General features: G+C 41.8%; 1 pseudogene across 1 annotated transcript; it reads left to right on the plus strand.

Annotated features, from left to right (window-relative positions):
* Nucleotides 1-816: 816 nt before the first annotated feature.
* LOC310819880 (phosphatidylinositol 3,4,5-trisphosphate 3-phosphatase and dual-specificity protein phosphatase PTEN-like) lies at nt 817-1,767 on the plus strand (annotated as a pseudogene). The gene has a single exon. The product of its transcript is annotated as a phosphatidylinositol 3,4,5-trisphosphate 3-phosphatase and dual-specificity protein phosphatase PTEN-like (transcript).
* Nucleotides 1,768-10,613: the final 8,846 nt, after the last annotated feature.

A 10,613-nucleotide genomic window follows, 5' to 3' on the forward strand; every position in this document is an offset into this window, starting at 1 on the left:
CATACCCACAACCTCAGAAATGGAAAAAGGGGGGTCAAGGATATACTAGACAAGGAGGTTATAATCCAGGACCCCAGCGAGGCGCAACACTGTGTCACTATTGCGGGAAAAAAGGACATATGATCCGGGAATGTTACAAAAGAGCCCGCGAATGCGGCAGAGAAGCCTACAAGGGACGTTATCCAACTCCAATGAATACATCCCAGGGACGAATGCAATGGCCACAACAACAGCAAACACAGGGACCGGTGAACCCGAACAGGGGCCCGGAACGGGGGTTTTAGGGGTGCCCAGAGAATCTGAAAGGGGGGTGTCAGCTGGTAGTGTCTAAGCAGACAAAGAAGGATCCAAAAAATAAAGTTATAACTACAGAGAAGTCTGCAACCGAGAAAGGAAGAGACTGAATGTACCAACACCTGCAACATTTCATTCCTTCATCTCTCCCCTAGCTCTCATGCACATAGACACAACCGTACATCACATCACCTTGTGCCTCTTAAACCTGCAATCTTATTTCAACTGTAGATTGAGTTCTCAGCTGTAACAGGCAAACCAGCCAAAGAAAAAACACATAGTTAGAAACAAAACTTTTACACAGATTTTATACTAAGTATATTTTGAAGACATAGAGACGCTATACACTCCAATAAAGTTAAGACGACACCTATCATGGCCTCCATCACGCAGTCGTCTGACCCTGAGATCCCAGACAACCACAAAGAGAGCTAGCTAGCATTAGCTAGTGGTGACACCAACGGGATTGCAAGGGAGAAACATATTGGCAGCGTTTCGTACAAAGACAACAATACTCTCTCTTAAGCTCAATACCTTAAGGACTCCTGTCACAGATATGGCTGCAATAATAAAGGAAATTGTCAGCCGAAACAAAAGGAGATACCAGGAAGATGGGTTTGACTTGGACTTGACCTATATTTATCCGAATATAATTGCTATGGGCTTTCCTGCAGAAAGACTTGAGAGTGTCTACAGAAACAACATAGACGATGTAGTACGGTTTCTGGATTCAAAACACAAAAATCATTACAAGATATATAATCTTTGCACTGAGCGACATTACGACACTGCAAAGTTTAACTGCAGAGTTGTACAGTACCCCTTTGAAGACCACAACCAGCCTCAGCTGGAGCTAATCAAGCCATTCTGTGGAGACCTGGACCAGTGGCTAAGTGAGGATGACCATCATGTGGCGGCCATCCACTGCAAGGCAGGGAAGGGCCTCACCGGTGTCATGATCTGCACTTATCTCCTCCACCGAGGGAAGTTCCTGGAGGCATAGGAAGCACTCGACTTCTACAGGGAAGTGCGGACAAGAGACAAGAAGGGAGTCACAATCCCTAGCCAGCGACGCTATGTCTACTACTACAGCTACTTTCTGAAGAACCAGCTAGAGTACAAGCCCATCACTCTGCTCTTCCACAAAATGGTGTTTGAGACGCTCCCCATGCTTAGTGGAGGCACCTGCAGGGACAGTACCGTTAAAAACAGGAGTGACCCGATTCCTCAGGGCTTCAAGAAGGGAATTGGCATTGGGATCCACAGTTTGTGGTTTATCAACTAAAAATCAAGATCCATACGTCCAACACAGTGCACACAAGGCGAGGGGACAAGCATATGTACTTTGAGTTCCCCCAGCCACTGCCTGTCTGTGGAGACATCAATGTGGAGTTCTTCCACAAGCAGAACAAGATGATGAAAAAGGACACAAAGCCTCTCAGAAGAAGTTGCAATATTGCCAGGAATGTGTAATTTATTTAGGACAATCCATAGCACACTGGACACTGTTGTGGCGACGAAGTTCCAACTTGGAAAAGGCGACGATTGCTAGCAGCACTGAAATAGTTTACGATAGTTAGCTACAATAGCTCTGACGAATCACTTGGGGAGTAACAAGTGTTGCCATTCAGAACTTTGCGATAGTGAGTGTTTCAAAGTTAAATCTAACTTTTATAAGTAAGCTATATGTTGCTCATCTTGAGACATAGAAGGAGGATACTTTGCGAAACTTAGCTCAACATATTTTGATTCACTTTTAGCTGAATCCGCTCAGGAGCACAACAGAGACGTGGTAAGGTAACAGCCCATCACCAACCTACCAGGATGGCAGAACCAAGACTTGAGAATTCCCATCACCTGAAAACTTCAGATACCACATCAGGAGGGAACGGAACAATTTTTGAGCATCCCCCAGCCAACTGGAGCAGACAGACCAGGTGCAGTTCTTTTGGTGACACACGAAGTTTAGTTAAAGGAGACAATTACTCCCAGAGACTTGTTGCAAGAGGAAGCAAGTACACTAGATAAGAACTTGTGGCTTGTCAGAGGAGCGAGTCAGGATGCTACAGGCCTCTGGAGGAACAATGAGGGTTTGATAGTTGCACCTCCTAACTAGCTAGGACTGTTGATACATGACGCTCATGGGCTTGCCCATGTAGCGAGGGGGGAAGTGAGAAGGAAAATTACGAAAGAATACGGATTTTGGGCACCATACCTACTAGAACAAATTGACCATGTCATAGGTAGATGCACAATCTGTTTGACTACGTGGATATGATTCGCCCTGTAGGAGGCAAAAGATATTGTTGTTGTCGATAGATTTGTTGTCGATAGATTTAGCAGATGGGTAGAAGCATGCCCAACCAAAAGAAAAGATGCCCAGTCAGTTGCTAAATTCTTATGCCGTGAGGTGATATCACGCTGGGGAATTCCTGATCGAATTTCATCAGACAATGGCAAAGAATTTGTAGATAAGACGGTGAAACTTAACAACTCAAAAGTTAGGGATTAAACAACGCTTTGGTAGTCAGTACTAGAATTCCTCACAGATACAGTTACTGAGGAAATATAGGAATTGGAGACAACAACAAATGAACCGGAAGTGGAAATGTCAATGGAGCTAACAACGTATAAAACACGATCAGAAAAATATCAAGAAGAGTTGACGAGTCCTAAGCCAGAGCCAGAATCTGTAACCGCGTATACAACTTACAGACAAGTGCAAACAACTTTAGAGTTTGAACCTACAGTGATAGAACAAGAATATACCACAGAGCCAGAGCCTGTCGACAAAGCTGAGATAGTGACCCCATTAGTTCAAGAAGAAATTGTTTCCACCATGAATGAGCCTACAATGTTTATGGTTGGACATGAAATTGGATCAACTCAGATAATGAAGATTAAAACTCAGAAGATGATGGAAACTACCACAATGGAGTCAGATGTAACACAAGAACTCACTATTGAGAAAAACCTCACAATTGATGAACAGATAACCAGGGAGGATATGGAAAAGAGGAGACCAACCAGATCAGGACCTGGAGAGGAATTAAATAAGAATAAAATAAGGATAGCACAGAATTCCATTCGAGATCCACTGATGATACAAGCAAGAAGGAACCTCTGGTATCAATGGATGAAATACACTGGAGAGACTCATAGCAAAAAAGACTGTTATATATGCTCCAAAGCAAAAGAAAGCTCGTTCATGAATACCAAATTCAATTGGAATAGATAGGAAATTAAAGCTGTAGCAGATCAATATTGGCTCTGTGATGGAGAACATCTACTGAACACCCTGCAGATAGGATGGAATGGGAGATGTGTTCGGGTGCAGGCGATCCAGCCTATCATTGTCATCCCAACAAAGGACTTGGAAGTCCAAGAACAATCCAAATCTATGAGACCTCGGAGGGAATACAAGGAGGACAGACGCTTAGACAGTTTGGGAATTCCTAGAGGTATACCCAGTGAATACAAGGCTATAAATTCCGTAGCAATGGGATTCACATCTTTCTTTCTTCCTTCAGCTGGAATAAATGTCAATACTGACTGGATAAACTACATCTACTATAACCAGCAAAGATTCATAAACTACACGCATGATGCTTTAGGGTCTCTAGGAAGGCAGCTTGCAGCAACAAGTGAAATGGCTTGGCAAAACAGACAAGCACTGGATTTTCTATTGGCAGAAAAAGGAGGAGTATGCCACATGTTTGGAGAACAGTGCTGCACGTTCATCCCTAACAACACAGCAGCCGATGGACAATTCACTATAGCCATGAAGAAGCTCAAACGCCTGAGGGAGGAAGTTAAAGAGAATGCTGGATTTGGAAGCAAATGGACCTCCTGGATGGAGAACATGATGGGACAATGGGGAGCCTATTTCGCCAGAATAGGAGCCATCATGCTGGGCTGTGTGATTGTCTTAGCCCTCATAATCTGTTGTTGCATTCCAATCATAAGAGGACTGATAACACGAGGAATTGACAAGGCAATGAATACTCAGGCACTTCAAATGGCAGTTATGAAGGGAAGAAGAGAAGACCGTAAAGATTCAGGAATGCCTGATGACTATGATAGTCCTGACTTATATCCAAAACCTGGGTATCTGGATGACGATGACAGCGATGAGGAAGATGGAAGGGATTCTGAAGATTAAGTTGAACGATCCGAAGGCAAATCCTCATTTTGGATGAGGTGAAGTTTGAAGTTAGAGGCTTCGTGTTCAGCAAATCTCTGTCTTTCTCTATCCTTCTATTCTCTGTCTGTTACACAAACGAGGCAGTGGTAAAGACTGTCCTCATATGGGGGGTTATGTGCTAGTAACCTCTGACCCCCAGGTAAAGGTAAATCAAGCAACGAAGACCTGAAGAGAAGTATTTTCGTCATTCATTTATTACTCTGAAGTATTTTTATCATTCTTTATTATTCTTTGTTGAACCTATATGGGACTATGTATGTAACATAGAATAGTCTATACTTATGTATGTTTATGTCCGTAGCAATTTATTTTAATCATATAAGCAAGGCTTGACTTAATGTACGCGTAGGCTTTTAATAGGACATTGAATAGACTGTCTATTGTTTAGAAACTGTTAGTTGATAAGTTCCACGGCTTAAGTTCACAATATTTTTTGTGGTTTACTTGTTATTTTTACATCCCTTTGAACCATGTTACACACAACTGCATGCAATATGGTTAGAGTACGTGTTGTACAATTTCTCTGTGTTGGGACTTTAATAAGTCCCAAAGGGGGGAATATGTAGTATATTTTGCTCTGACCAGAAGAAGGCCTAGTGGGTTATGCCCTTGGACTGTTGCAGCATGCAGTTGACCTTTGTAGGTTGGGGGGATGGTAAAGGAGAGATAGAGGTGGGGGTAGTCTTAGTTAGTTAAGGCTGTGAATAGCACCAAAAGGCATACCCTTATTTGGTGGAAACTATAAATGTCACCATCGTATAGGTTAAAAATGTTTAGGGTAATGTGAACCTGGGAATTCCATGCCTAAATCTGGAAGACAAAGCAGGCTGTTTTGTATAAAAGACTGAACGGCTGGACTAGATAGGGGGGGACATTATTGACTGAACAGGAGCCCCCACATCTGGCCGTGGTATGTAATGATGAAGTTACGATTAATTAAAGACGATTAAACTGACTCATCCGGACCTCTGCAGCTTCCTTTTTTCATCTACGTATATTTACTACAGACGCAATCCTAGCAACGACAATTGTCAATAGCACTAATTATTCTGTTCTGCATTTAATGCGTTGCGTAGCACTCAATGTTATATTTATTTTGTGTTTGCGTGTCTGTCTAATGTTTTGGCTGTCTAATTTATTTTCTGTTTGTGGCTATCTAAGGACAGTACACTAGACGTTTACTTAAGACTGATGTACTATTCAAACTGTCTCACACTACAGGTATTCAACATGTTCTTCTCTCTGTTGTAGCTCCTGTAGGTGTTAACTATGCCCTGACTGATATCAGGACTTTGGCAGAGGAGATGGATAAATTGGCTAATGGTACTACGTAATCACGAGAAATGTTGGGAAATGAGACTAATATATAATAATATATGCAATTTAGCTACCGCTTTTATCCAAAGCGACTTACATTGTAGTGAGTGCATACTTTTTTCAGTATGTATGGTCCCAGCAGAAATCTAACCCACAACCTAAGCGTTGTTTGCGCCATGCTCTACCAACTGAGCCACAGAGGACCAGGAATAAAGTCCCAGAGAACCAAATTGTCAACATTCTAGAGCACCAAGGGCGACTTCATTTTGTAGCCAATCCAAGTATTATTGCTAGGTGAATACCACATAAAACACTTGGCACTCCAGGTGGTGAGTGTACCGGAATTCTTTGGCAGTGAGTGAGTTAAACGCAGATGACGGTTCAAGATACAGCATCAGTAGACAAACATGTTTTGCAGCGCTCACTCAGTCCTGTACATCATGCATGCTCATGGTGTCAACTCAACGTATTGTATGTGTGAAATAGGACAAGCAGATCTCACTCACTAGTAAGATGAGGAAAGTGGTTCTTTTATATTTCCTGTTGTTACTTTTATATTTTTTCATGTTTTTATTATTCATTTTGGTAATTCTTGATTATTATACTTTGTTTAAAATAATCAAAGAGGGGACTGTTGGAATTGTACAATATTCTATGTGCCTCTCGACCTTTCACCTAGTGGTACCATGCCATAACCAGTACACAATGCAGAGACATGAAATCAAATGCTAGGGAATGGGGGGCCTAGGACCTGTAGCCCTCCAAGGCCAAATTCCATTGCAAGTCCATATATTCTAGTAGTAGTGTTACTATACTGGTACAGAGTACACAGTGTGTCTTTATTCTTGATGTAAAGTTGGAGGACATTACATATGAATTAGTTTAGTTGTGTTTACTTAATGTGGGGATGAAATATGTTCCTCTGACACTAGACACCAAAATCACTACTATAGAGAGTGAAATGTTTGATTCTTTCTTTGAGATTCTTATAGCCCAATTTTGTGCAATAATATCTATTTACTAAAATCTGATCTTTAAGAAAGATATTTTTCTCCCTCTTTACGCAGTCTTGGATATTGCTCTGTTAAAGAGAAACAATGTTTCTTCTGGAACTTTTTCAAGTTTAATTGTGGTATGATTTCTGAGTAGTTTCTTGACTATTAAAGTGATTCTACGAGATAATTTCTATAATCTCAGCCTACAGTTCTCAATGTAGCGCTAATGAGTTGGAAACGGGTCCCTCTTACATGCCCTCAGTGTGGTGCGTATGTGTGTGGATTCCACGTAGACCAATGACATCGACACACTTAACAGTAATGCTGCTTCTAAAGTTGGCGATGATAAACTAGGGAGTCTGTGGCTGAATGAGATAAAACAGTGATTCAATTGATTATATTTGTACAAACTATGCATTGATAATTCAGACACAAAATAAGAGGTTAAATAATACAGAAATAGTTATTGCCATATCCCGTAGCTTCTCTTTAATGATTCATTCATAGATAGTGACAATTCAAATAATTTGAAAATATGTGGCTGCACTGTTACTAATGCTATAAATGCAACACATGCTTATAATGTGCAAACTGAATTATAAACCCATTATAAAAGGAAACCTTAGTGTTAAGTGTCACCAAAAGAAAAGAAAACACAGAGACATTAAATCAATTTGAGATACTCCATCACTCATTTATTTGCAAATATATGTAATAAGTGTCTGTAAGTAAAGACAATGAGACTCCTGTGGCCCTGCATATCAGAGAGAGAGAGGGGAAAGGGAGAGAGGGGGGGACATAACAAGAAGGCATGTGAGGTTATTATTTAAACTTTAACTAGAATACTTATTGGATTTCACTGAAGTATCCTTTGCGGTTACCGATGGAGTCTGACCCTGTGGAATTCCTAAAAAAGAAAGAGAGAAAAAAAGAGAAAGAGAGGGGGAGGGGGAGTGCAACTTTAGTGGTAAGAATAAAATTACTTCCAATCATTTAAAATGACTTATTCCGATTACTTAATAGCAAGTGTGTGTGTGTGTGTGTGTGTGTGTGTGTGTGTGTGTGTGCCCCCTCAGAAGGACGCCATGAGAAGCTGAAGGTGGTGCTCCAGGAGGCTCGAGACTCCAACGACCAGAGACTCCGTGTTGAAGTACCAGGGAACCTCCTGACCAAACATGTCGTCCAGAAGCATCATCAGCCCGCCCTGAGGTAAGGCTCTGAGTTACTGCTAGTTCACAGTACTCATTTAAACTGAACAATAGATTGGATGCTAAATACTAGAGAGAAGGAACAGTAACAACATCAGAACTTGTCTGTACCTTCAGGTGCAGCAGGCATCTCTCAGCCTCTGGTTTCATGTTGCTGGCAGGCAGGCAGGAGTGTAGGAGAGAGTACAGACGCTCCACAAAACCACCAGGTTGCTAACAGCAAACATAGGAGGAGAGAGCAGAGAGTCATATGAACTTGTCAACAAAGTCACCCTGTAACAGTCTTCAGTATAAGAACAGTACTCACCACCACCAGGGGCCTCCCCACCATCACCCCAAACAGAACCAGCTCATAGAGGATGCCTATGAGTTGGACATGGCTAATCTAACAAAAGACAAAAACGTTTACAACAAAATAGCAATGATATTAAAAAGAAGGACCCAATACAGGCACAGGTAATCAATGTGAGACTATTGAAGTGAATGAACTAACCTGATGTTCTGCCAGCTGTCTACTGTAAAATGTAATTAAATGTCACATACCCTCTTCAAAGTCGCTGTCGCTTTCCTCTTCACGATCGCGAACCTTGCAAAAAAGAAAACACGAACAACCCGTCATAGAGACGGCAGACCGCAGTCCAGCACTCGCGCAGCCAATCCTGAAAAACACCGAGGCATTTTTCAGTCCGTTTTGCTCAGAAAATCAGCAGGTTTGTGTCGATGTGAACATCAACTGAAGTCTGTTGTTATCTGGAGCGGACTGAACATTCCATAGAATGTTGCTAATGTTCTATATTGAAAGGTTGCATAGCAACACACCATTTTGAAAATAATTCATAATAATCATAGATGACATGCATCATAAAGACTTTTCAAAAATGCGTTACCATGTGACCTCTAGAAATAGAACATGAGCAGCATTCTATGGAATGGTTGATCCAGCGCTACGCAGGAACACACTTCTGTTGATGTTTACATTGAGGAGAACCCGCTGGTTTTCTGAGAGCTAGCATAACTAAGCCATGAGCATTAGCAACGAAAGGTACTGAGAAATGCCTCGGTGTTTTTCAGGTTTGGCTGCGGGAGTGCATGGATAGCGGACTGCCATTTCTACGACAGGTTGTTGTTCCTGTTTTCTTTTTGAGAGTACAGCGACTTCGAAGCAGGTATGTCACGTTTAATTGTCACGGTGGTAGCATTGTTAGCTTTAGCTTGAACTAGCTCGCTTGCTCGTCACCAACATGCATGTTCGACTTGTGCTGTGTTGTTTTAGCAACACGTATCGAGTGGTTGTCTAACTATCGTTCAGATATGGTCTTCTGAGCGCTAGCATTACTACGCCATTTGCATTAGCAACGAAAGGTACTGAGAAATGCCTCGGTGGTAGGTATGTCACGTTTAATTACATTTTACAGTAGACACATGGTAAACAAATGCATCTGTGTAATGGCATGACTGTTAGTCCGTCAGTAGCAACGGTGGTAGCATTGTTAACTTTAGCTTTAACTAAGACTGTGAGGTGGAGGAGGCCAGACTAGACCAGCTATTCCACTTAGACACAGTCCGTCTGGCGTAAGGACAGACACACTGATCTCTGATGAGGAGGATTTCTCATTGTACAATGTATGCTCCCTCCTCTGTCTCCCCTCAGCTCCAGCAAAGCCCTCCTCCTGCAGCTCCTGTACCTGGTCCCTGTGAGAGGTGAGAGGGGGGCGGTGAGGCGTGCTGTGTCCTTCTGCAGTGCCCTGGGTGGAGAGCTGGACCTCAGTGAGACCACAAACCAAAGTTATACATAGTTAGTATATAGCTGGTATGTGATTCCAATTCTCAGAATGAGCCATGAATCAGGAAATTTGGTGTTTCACATATAAGCATTAGCAATGTTTTTTTGAATTGTTTTTTATGACTGCCATGGGAGTGGCTGTGGACAAAATCTGCGATGGCCCTATATCCAATTACATTTCTGAAGTCCCTCTCTATCAGAAGAGGTTTTATGCTCTCACCTTTAAACCCAGATGAACATGTATTTTAATCTGAACTGTCCTAGACTATTAAATATAACTTGAAATGGTGACTGACTACTGCTTGAGTTTGTTTTGTGTGAATCTGTAATGACACCAACTCTCATTACAGACCATTATTGACCAATAAGACACTTTACTGAATTTCTATTTCTATTTCTCATAGAGTGAAATAAGGCAGATTTCTTGACAGATTTCATGTTGACAGACATCAATAGCAGACTCCAAAGTCACTAGGTCTCAACTACCCAGCTGAAGCATATTGAACAACACTTATTGGATTTGTGTTCTAATGGCCTACTCTATGTTACCTAGTGATAGGTTTGGGAATTGTTATCTGGGTTTCGTTCTTCCTGGTACATCATCTAAGGACTACCTTCTGACTATGTACAACACTCACACACACATGCTAGATATTCTGCCTGATGGGAGGGCAGGACAGTGATGTCAGGTTTGTGTGGTCATTTGATTGTTGTTGTTGTAATGGCTTAATTACACCTTATTTGGCTCTGTTCTAACCTACCACTCTAGTCTTACACACACGTTGCTGGGGAAATGGCACAAGAAACACGCA

This window comes from Argentina silus, assembly GCF_951799395.1.
Source record: "Argentina silus genome assembly, chromosome: 19".
Classification (NCBI taxonomy): domain Eukaryota; kingdom Metazoa; phylum Chordata; class Actinopteri; order Argentiniformes; family Argentinidae; genus Argentina; species Argentina silus.